This window comes from Pseudophryne corroboree, chromosome 6 (genome assembly GCF_028390025.1).
Source record: "Pseudophryne corroboree isolate aPseCor3 chromosome 6, aPseCor3.hap2, whole genome shotgun sequence".
Taxonomy (NCBI): Eukaryota; Metazoa; Chordata; class Amphibia; order Anura; family Myobatrachidae; genus Pseudophryne; species Pseudophryne corroboree.
This window is the reverse complement of record NC_086449.1, coordinates 76,693,002-76,703,905: the sequence shown is the minus strand read 5'-3', so window position 1 is coordinate 76,703,905 and position 10,904 is coordinate 76,693,002.

The window sequence follows — 10,904 nt, the reverse complement described above, 5'->3', positions numbered from 1 at the left end:
TTATCCTATAAAGGTGAATCCCTTTGTTCTGAAATCATTTAAACTGTTGATACTTTCTGATGTGGTGCAGGGGGACTATGGCCCTCATTCCGAGTTGTTCGCTCGCAAGCGGATTTTAGCAGATTTGCTCACGCTAAGCCGCCGCCTACTGGGAGTGAATCTTAGCATCTTAAAATTGCGAACGATATATTCGCAATATTGCGATTACACACCTCGTAGCAGTTTCTGAGTAGCTTCAGACTTACTCGGCATCTGCGATCAGTTCAGTGCTTGTCGTTCCTGGTTTGACGTCACAAACACACCCAGCGTTCGCCCAGACACTCCTCCGTTTCTCCGGCCACTCCTGCGTTTTTTCCGGAAACGGTAGCGTTTTTTCACACACGCCCATAAAACGGCCTGTTTCCGCCCAGTAACACCCATTTCCTGTCAATCACATTACGATCGCCAGAACGATGAAAAAGCCATGAGTAAAATTCCTAACTGCATAGCAAATTTACTTGGCGCAGTCGCAGTGCGAACATTGCGCATGCGCATTAAGCGGAAAATCGCTGCGATGCGAAGATTTTTACCGAGCGAACAACTCGGAATGAGGGCCTATGTGTACTGTAATGTTTTGATAGCCCTCCATGCATTCACAAACTCTGCCGTAAGTACCCATACCACGCGCAGGACCGCGGGAGCGACCATACGCAAATTGCGGATATGTGCACGCACGGCAGAACAAGTGCACGTGCAGTGGGCATGTGTCTGCAGTTTATACGTGCTGTGTGTTCTTCTATATTTTTCGACTTTGACACTTGGGATCAATGGAATCGGAGGAAACAGGTAGACCAGCCAGTAAGGCCAAGGCGACGTCCGTGCATCCACTGCCCTTGCCTGAGGGTCCCTGGTTCGTGAGAAATACCAGTGAAGCTTCTTGTTGAGTCGAGAAGCCATCATGTCTATTTGTGGGCAGCCCCACCGGTTGATCATCTGTTGAAACACCTGATGGTGAAGCCCCCACTCTCCCGAGTGGAGATCGTGACTACTCAGGAAGTCCGCTTCCCAGTTGTCCACTCCCGAAATGAAGATTGCGGACATTGCTCTTGCATTTCTTTCTGCCCAAAGGAGTATCCTTGACACTTCTCGCATGCAGGCCCTGCTTTTTGACCCTTCTTGTCGATTTATGTAAGCCACCGCCGTGGCGTTGTCCGACTGAACCTGGATAGCGTGATTCTTGAGGAGAGGCCTGAAGCAGAGCATTGTAGATCGCCCGAAGTTCCAGAATGTTGATTGGAAGTAGGGCTTCGTGGGCTGACCACCTGCCCTGGAACTGAGTCTCTTGGGTGACAGCTCCCCATCCTCTCAGACTCGCATCTGTCATGAGGAGGATCCAATCCTGAATCCCGAAACTTCGACCTTCCAGTAGGTTTGAGGACTGTAGCCACCACAGGAGGGAAATCCTGGCCTGAGGTGACAGCCATATTATCCAGTGCATCTGAAGATGTGGGCCGGACCACTTGCTCAGGAGATCCAATTGAAATGTTCTGGCATGGCGAGGCGATCCATACTGGATCGCCTCGTATGAGGCTACCATTTTTCCCAACAATCTTATGCAAAGATGGATGGATATTCGAGTAGGCCGTAGAACCATTCGGACCATCCCCTGGAGTGTTCTCGCTTTGTCCTCTGGGATGAACACTTTCTGAGCCACAGTATCAGTAACATTCCCAGGAACAGGAGCCACTGAGTTGGCTCCAGGTGGGACTTCTGTAAATTGAGGATCCACCCATGGTGTGACAGAAGCTGAATAGTGCGGTCTATATGAAGCAATAAAAGCTCCCTGGATCTCGCTTTTATCAAGAGATCGTCCAGATAAGGGACAATATTGACCCCCTGGACCTAGAGCTGGAACATCATCTCTACCATCACCTTCGTGAAAACTCTCGGAGCTGTGGACAGGCCGAAGGGTAGCACCTGGAACTGGTAGTGATCGTTCAGCAGGGCAAACCGTAGGTAGGCCTGGTTAGGCGGCCAAATCGGGATATGGAGATAGGCGTGCTTTATATCCAACGAGACCATGAACTCCTGTTCTTCCAGACCCACAATCACTGCTCGCAGGGATTCCATCTTGAACTTGAAAACCTTTAGATAAGGGTTCAAGGATTTTAGATTCAGAATGGGCCTTACCGAACCATCCGGTTTCAGTACCACAAACAGGTTGGAGTAGTAACCCTTTCCCTGTTGTTGTAGTGGCACTGAAACAATGACTTTGGACTGGACCAACTTTAGGATGGCCTGTTGCAGCATAACTCATGTATCCTCCAAAGCTGGTAAGCTTGATTTGAAAAATCGTTGGGGAGGAGCGCCGTCAAACTCCAGCTTGTAGCCCTGAGAAATGAGGTCCTTTACCCAGGTATCCTGGCAGGAGCTTTTCCAGATTCGGCTTTAGTGATGCAGCCGAGCTGCCACCTCAAGATCCACTCGGGGTGGGTGGGAACCGTCATGCTGAGGCCTTAGTGGAAGCGGAACTGGTGCTCTGTTCCCGAGAACCTGCAGTTGCTGGTTTTCTTGACTTACCTCTAGTGCCTCTAACCACATTGGAGGCACCTCTGGCCCTAGATCTAAATCTGTTAGACCGAAAGGGCTGGGCAGACGGCCCCGGGTAGGAACGTCTAGCTGGTGGGGCCCCAGAGGGGAGAAATGTGGATTTCCCTGCAGTAACCATAAAAATTCACGTATCCAAGTCAACCCTGAAGAGCCAATCTCCTGAAAAAGGAAGATGCTCTACACTGCGCTTGGACTCTGCGTCCGCTATCCACTGACGCAACCACAAAGCTCTGCGCACTGACACTACCATAGCAGTGGTCCTAGCATTAATATTGCCCATCTCCTTGAGAGAGTCACACAAGACGCGTGCAGTGTCTTGAATGTGTTTTAGGAGAGTCACCGTAGTGACCAGGGACATATCCCCCAAGAGGCCCTCTTGAATTTGAGTAGCCCATGTATGAATATCATGAGTTATCCAGCAACCTGGATAACTGTATGACCGGTTTTTGTGATATACCAGCCGCTGTGTAGATAGACTTCAGTATAGGCGCTATTTTTCTATCCCCAGGGTCCTTTATGGTAAAGGAGCTCGGAGCTGGCAGTACCGCCTTTTTGGATAGGCGAGAGACTGATAAGTCTACGGCCGGGGGTTCTTCCCAGAGTTTTCTGTCTTCAGGAGCAAATCTGTTTTGTCACTTGGTATTTCTTATCTGGATTTTTCCAGGATAACTTAAAGAGGTCATCCAGCTCTGCAGAACCAGGAAAAGTGACACTAAGTTTGTGCTGTGTTAAGAAAAACGACTGCTGTGCAACAGCGTCCTCTAGAGGGAGTTTTAACATGTCCCGTATAGTAAGAATGAGGGGCTCAATACCCTGTGCAGAAGGGGAATCCCCAGTAACAAGATCCAAGTCCTCCCCCTCCTCCTGTATCTCTTCATCAGAATCTGAGAGTAAAGCAGGTAACCCACGTTTTTGTGGTCCTGATCTAGAGAAGGGGTGCTGTTGAACATCTGGCCTTGCAGCTAGGTCTGCACATGCCTGCTGTTGAGTTTTTTTTTGTGTATTAGCAGTGAGCTGAGATGACATATCTGACATCATGGATTTTATGGCACCTATCCAGGAAGGCTCTTGACCCGCCGCCCCCTGTAATGGCGCTGGAGCTTCATAGATATTTATACTGGCAAAGTATCCATATAAGTGTAAAAACATCACAGAAGTGTTAGTTTCCACTACTGCTGCCAGTGTACACAGGGGGGCTATAGTGGTAGTCCCCCACCCCGGGAGGGTCCCGTATGCCGCCCCAAGAAACCAGGGGACCCCGGTATGTACTCTTGTCACCTTCAGGCAATGTTAGGGGTGTGTGGCGTGCTGCGATTGTGACCGCTAAGGCGTAGTGCCCCTCCCAGGACAGAGGTCCTGCAGCGGCGAAAGCGGCTGCAACGTCGAAGAGACCGGTAAACCCCCCCAACTCCCACGGCACAGGTATGCTGTTGCCCAAACAGCATACCACAAATAAGATTTTAAACCTACCGGTAAATCTTTTTCTCCTAGTCCGTAGAGGATGCTGGGGACTCCGTAAGGACCATGGGGTATAGACGGGCTCCGCAGGAGACATGGGCACTACAAAGAACTTTTAGTATGGGTGTGCACTGGCTCCTCCCTCTATGCCCCTCCTCCAGACCTCAGTTAGAGAACTGTGCCCAGAGGAGATGGACAATACGAGGAAAGGATTTTGTTAATCTAAGGGCAAGATTCATACCAGCCCACACCAATCATACCATATAACCTGGAATATACGCAACCAGTTAACAGTATGAACAACAAACAGTATCAGTCAAAGACCGATTCCAACTGTAACATAACCCTTATGTAAGCAACAACTATATACAAGTCTTGCAGATTTAGACCGCACTGGTACGGGCGCCCAGCATCCTCTACGGACTAGGAGAAAAAGATTTACCGGTAGGTTTAAAATCTTATTTTCTCTTACATCCAAGAGGATGCTGGGGACTCCGTAAGGACCATGGGGTTTATACCAAAGCTCCCAATCGGGCGGGAGAGTGTGGATGACTCTGCAGCACCGACTGAGCAAATGCGAGGTCCTCATCAGCCAGGGTATCAAACTTGTAGAATGTTGCAAACGTGTTTGAACCCGACCAAGTAGCTGCTCGGCAAAGTTGTAATGCCGAGACGCCTCGGGCAGCCGCCCAAGAAGAGCCCACCTTCCTCATGATTAATGTAACGGCAATCCTGCCGTAGAATGAGCCTGCTGGATCGTGTTATAGATCCAGCGAGCAATAGTCTGCTTAGAAGCAGGAGCGCCAACCTTGTTGGCTGCATACAGGACAAACAGAGCCTCTGTTTTCCTAACCCTAGCCGTCCTGGCTACATAAATCTTTAAGGCCCTGACCACATCTAGAAACTTGGAATCCTCCCAGTCCCCCGTAGCCACAGGCACAACAATAGGTTGGTTCATATGAAATGAAGAAACCACCTTAGGTAAAAATTGAGGCCCAAATAGGGGCTCTTGTGGGACAAGGCCGCCAATTCGGACACCCGCCTTACCGACGCCAAGGCCAATAACATGACCACCTTCCACGTGAGAAATTTTTATTCAACCGTTTGAAGAGGCTCAAACCAGTGAGATTTCAGGAAACTTAACACCACGTTAAGGTCCCACGGTGCCACTGGGGGCACAAAGGGGGGCTGGATGTGCAGCACTCCCTTCACAAAAGTCTGGACTTCTGGGAGAGAAGCCAATTCCCTCTGAAAGAATATAGATAGGGCCGAAATCTGTTCCTTAATGGAGCCTAACTTCAGGCCCATATCCACTCCTGTCTGTAGAAAGTGGAGAAACCGGCCCAGATGGAAATCTTCCGTAGGAGCATTCTTGGCTTCACACCAAGATACATACTTCCTCCAGATACGGTGATAATGCTTCGCCGTCACCTCCTTTCTAGCCTTTATCAGAGTAGGGATGACTTCCTCCGGAATACCTTTCCCAGCTAGGATTCGGTGTTCAACCGCCATGCCGTCAAACGCAACCGCGGTAAGTCTTGAAACACGCAGGGCCCCTGCTGCAACAGGTCCTCCCTGAGAGGAAGAGGCCACGGATCTTCTGTGAACATTTCCTGAAGATCTTAGTACCAGGCCCTTCGAGGCCAATCTGGAACAATGAGTATTGTCTGTACTCTTTTTCGTCTTATGATCCTCAAAATTTTTGTGATGAGAGGACGAGGAGGAAACCCATAGACCGACTGAAACACCCATGGTGTCACCAGGGCGTCTACTGCTACTGCCTGAGGGTCCCGGGACCTGGCACAATACCTCCGAAGCTTCTTGTTGAGGCGTGACGCCATCATGTCTATTTGAGGAATTCCCCAGAGACTTGTTATTTCTGCAAAAACTTCTTGATGAAGTCCCCACTCTCCTGGATGGAGATCGTGTCTGCTGAGGAAGTCTGCTTCTCAGTTGTCCACTCCCGGAATGAAGACAGCTGACAGAGCGCTTACGTGAATTTCTGCCCAGCGAAGAATCCTGGTGGCTTCCGCCATCGCGACTCTGCTCCTTGTCCCGCCTTGGTGGATTACATGAGCCACGGCTGTGACGTTGTCTGATTGAATCAGAACCGGTAGGTCGCAAAGAAGATTCTCTGCTTGTCGTAGGCCGTTGTATATGGCCCTCAATTCCAGTATGTTGATGTGTAGACAAGCCTCCTGGCTTGACCATAGTCCCTGAAAATGTCTTCCTTGTGTGACTGCTCCCCATCCTCGGAGGCTCGCGTCCGTTGTCACCAGAACCCAGTCCTGAATGCCGAACCTGCGACCCTCTAGAAGGTGAGCACTCTGCAGCCACAATAGGAGAGACACCCTGGCCCTGGGGGACAGTGTTATTTTCTGATGTATTTGTAGATGGGACCCGGACCACTTGTCCAGAAGGTCCCACTGAAAAGTCCTTGCATGAAACCTGCCGAAGGGGATGGCCTCGTAGGCTGCCACCATTTTTCCCAGAACTCGAGTGCATTGATAAACTGACACTCTTTTTGGTTTTAGCAGGTCTCTGACCATGTTCTGGAGGTCCTGGGCTTTTTCCGATGGGAGAAAAACCTTCTTTTGTTCCGTGTTCAGAATCATGCCTAGGAATGATAGTCGAGTCGTTGGAACCAATTGTGACTTTGGCAGATTGAGAATCCAACCGTGCTGTTGGAGCACTCTCAGGGAGAGCGACACGCTCTTCAGCAATTGATCTCTCGATCTCGCCTTTATCAGGAGATCGTCCAAGTATGGGATAATTGTGCCTCCTTGTTTGCGCAGGAGCACCATCATTTCCGCCATCACCTTGGTGAAAATCCTCGGGGCCGTGGAAAGCCCAAACGGCAACGTCTGAAACTGGTAATGACAGTCCTGTACAGCGAATCTCAGGTACTCCTAATGAGAGGGATATATGGGGACATGAAGATAAGCATACTTTATGTCTAGTGACACCATAAAATCCCCCCCTTCCAGGCTGGAAATTACAGCTCGGAGCGATTCCATCTTAAATTTGAACTTTTTCAAGTACAGGTTTAGGGATTTTAGATTTAAAATGGGTCTGACCGAACCATCCGGCTTCGGGACCACAAACAGGGTTGAATAATACCCTTTTCCCTGTTGGACCAGGGGAACCTTGACAACCACTTGCTGTTGACACAGCTTTTGAATTGCAGCTAACACTACTTCCCTCTCTGGGGGGGGAAGCTGGTAAGGCCGACTTGAAAAATCGGCGAGGGGGCACCTCTTTGAATTCCAGCTTGTAGCCTTGGGAAACCATTTCCCTCGCTCAATGATCCACGTCTGAAAGACCCCAGATCTGGCTGAAAAGTCGAAGGCGTGCCCCCACTGGTGCGGACTCCCTTAGGGGAGTCCCAGCGTCATGCGGTGGATTTTGTAGAAGCCGGGGAGGACTTCTGTTCCTGGGAACTAGCCGAAGCAGGTGTTCTTTTTCCTCTACCCTTACCTCTGGCAAGGAAGGAGGACCCCCGACCTCTTCTGGACTTATGCGACCGAAAGGACTGCATCTGATACTGTGGAGTTTCCTTTTGCTGTTGGGGAACAAAAGGTAAAAAGGTAGATTTACCCGTGGTAGCTGTGCAAACCAGGTCCGCGAGACCCTCCCCAAACAACACTTCACCCTTGTAAGGTAAAACCTCCATATGCCTTTTTGAGTCAGCATCACCCGTCCATTGGTGGGTCCATAGAGCTCGTCTCGCAGAAATAGCCATGGCATTGGCTCTGGAACCCAGCAGTCCAACGTCTCTTTGAGCGTCCCTCATATATAAGACTGCGTCCTTAATGTGGGCTAAAGTTAATAAAATGGTATCCCTGTCTAGGGTATCAAGGTCAGCTGACAAGGTATCTGTCAATGCTGCCACTGCGCTACATACCCATGCCAACGCTATTGCCGGTCTGAGCAAGGCACCTGTATGCGCATAAATAGACTTTAAAGTAGTCTCCTGCCTGCGGTCCGCAGGATCCTTGAGGGCTGCAGTGTCCGGAGACGGTAGCACCTTCTTGGACAGGCGTGTTAAAGCCTTGTCCACCCTGGGAGAGGATTCCCAACGTACCCTGTCCTGTGTAGGGAAAGGATACGCCATAAGAACCCTTTTGGGAATCTGCAGTTTCTTATCTGGAGTTTCCCAAGCTTTTTCAAATAACTCGTTAAGCTCATGAGATGGGGGAAAGGTTACCTCAGGTTTCTTTTCCTTAAACATGTGTACCCTCTTGTCGGGGACAGAGGGGTCATCAGTGATATGCAAAATATCTTTTATTGCAATAATCATACACTGAATACTTTTTGCCACCCTTGGGTGTAATCTTGCATCATCGTAGTCGACACTGGAGTCAGAATCTGTGTCGGTACCAGTATCTACTATTTGGGATGTTTTTGAGACCCAGAAGGGCCCTGTGACTCGGTCCAATCCGTGGATTGACTCCCTGTTTTCTCCCTGGACTCTGCTTTGTCCAGTCTCTTATGTAATGAGGCCACACTTGCATTTAACATATGCCAAATGTCCATCCACTCATGAGTCGGCGTTGCCGACGGAGACGCACCACTCATCTGCTCCACCTCCTCCTTGGACGAGCCTTCCGCTTCAGACATGCCGACACGCACGTACCGACACCCCCCCACACACAGGGATATAACTATAAGGGGACAATTCCCCAACAAGGCCCTTTGGATAGACAGAGAGAGAGTATGCCAGCACACACCCAGCGCCAACTGACACTGGAATAAAACCAGATAGCGCTTTTATATATATATATATATATATATATCTCAATGTTATACACGCACTGCGCCAATAATTGTGCCCCCCCCCCTTTTCCAGCCCTCTGTCACCGAGTTCAGCAGGGGAGAGTCCGGGGAGCCAGCTTCTCTGCAGCGTTCTGTGGAGAAAATGGCGCTGTTAGTGCTGAGGGATCAAGCTCCGCCCCCACCAGCGGCGGGCTTCGGTCCCGCTTCAATATTCAAAAAAATGGCAGGGGATCTCTGTATATACTGCCTAATATGCCCATAAATGCCAGTCCAGAGGCGCCCCCCCTGCACCCATCAGTGCCTGTTCTGTACGTGTAATGTGTGGGAGCAATGGCTGCGCGCTTACCTCAGTAAAGATCTGAAGTCTTCTGCCGCCTTGAAGTCTTCTTTTCTTCTTATACTCACCCGGATTCTATCTTCCGGCTCTGTGAGGAGGACGGCGGCGCGGCTCTGGGACGAACGGCGAGGGTGAGACCTGCGTTCCGACTCCCTCTGGAGCTAATGGTGTCCAGTAGCCTAAGAAGCAGAGCCTATCACTTAAGTAGGTCTGCTTCTCTCCCCTCAGTCCCACGATGCAGGGAGCCTGTTGCCAGCAGTGCTCCCTGAAAATAAAAAACCTAACAAAATTCTTTAATCAGAGAAACTCAGGAGAGCTCCCCTGTAATGCACCCTATCTCCTCTGGGCACAAAATCTAACTGAGGTCTGGAGGAGGGGCATAGAGGGAGGAACCAGTGCACACCCATACTAAAAGTTCTTTGTAGTACCCATGTCTCCTGCGGAGCCTGTCTATACCCCATGGTCCTTACGGAGTCCCCAGCATCCTTTAGGACGTAAGAGAAAATAATAAAGTTTTTTTTAAATAACTGAAGAAAACTCACTGGAGCTCCAGAATGTGCATCCTCTCCTGTGGGCGCTTTTTTCTAAACTGGCTGTGGGAGGGGGCATAGAGGGGAGGAGCCAGCACACCCAGTTGAAGAAATTTAAAGTGCTCCTTTGGACCCCGTGTATACCCCATCGTACTAATTCCCCAATATCCCTTATGGATGCTAGAGAAAAACACATTTTGTACTTAAGCCGTAAATTGTTCCCCAGGGAGCACAAGTACCCAACTATCGAACAGGAGTGCTTGGCTAAAAAGGGGGAAGTGGAGTCCCTAAGGTTTTATTTACTGGGGAGAGAATTCTGGCTAGTTAAAGACCATGCAACTCTACAGTACAAGAGGGGAATTAAATCATTTTCTTGCGCCGATCTCCCGTCTAAAGTCATATTCAATTGATCCCCCTTATTGCGCCCAAATGAGTCGGGTTGAGTTGCGTAAAGCGTCAAACACTGACTAAACGAATGGGCGAGATGCAAAAAGTCCCGTTTTATGCATTTCAGCTCGCCACCCCCGTGGGTAACAAGCTGAAATTAAGTTCTCGCGCCCATCGGCAGAAACATGTGAATAGCTGCCAGTGGGTGTAGGGACCCGCAACAACAACTGAATTATCACCCAAAGAGTTAAATGCGCTGGTTTTTGGCTTTACGACTACTTAAATTTGTGGTGCAACATCACCCTGGGAAACGCCACCTCAATGCTGATGCCCTCTCTGGGAAATGGGTATGAACCCAGATCTTACAGTCAACCATATGGTGAAGCTAGGTGAGGGGGAAGGAGAGGTTGAAGATGAACTCTGGAAGAGGGTAGAGAAGGGGTGCTGTTCTGGTCGGCTAATGAGAATTTGTTGTAGGTGAATCTGGGTGTTCACCTAAAGAACCGGTAACTCCATCAGCTAAGGGGGAAGGAGTGTGACAGACAGCAAAAATCTAACCTGCATGGTGTGTGGCTGAAGAGAATCCATCCCAGATGTTTAGGGTGACCAGTGTTGCGAAGCAGCTAAATACAGGCACCTGTCAGTTGCTAGTAAAAAAGCTTCAGACACAAGGAAAAATGTTCTTGATGGTGGACAAGCTGCCCAGGTGATAGGCCAGGGGGTGGTTACTGATCCTGGACCTTAGCGTCTACTGAAGAATTGTGTTTGCTGTATTTGAAGACTGTGAGCATTGTTTGGCTGTAAAGAACAAACCTGTCCTGTCGATC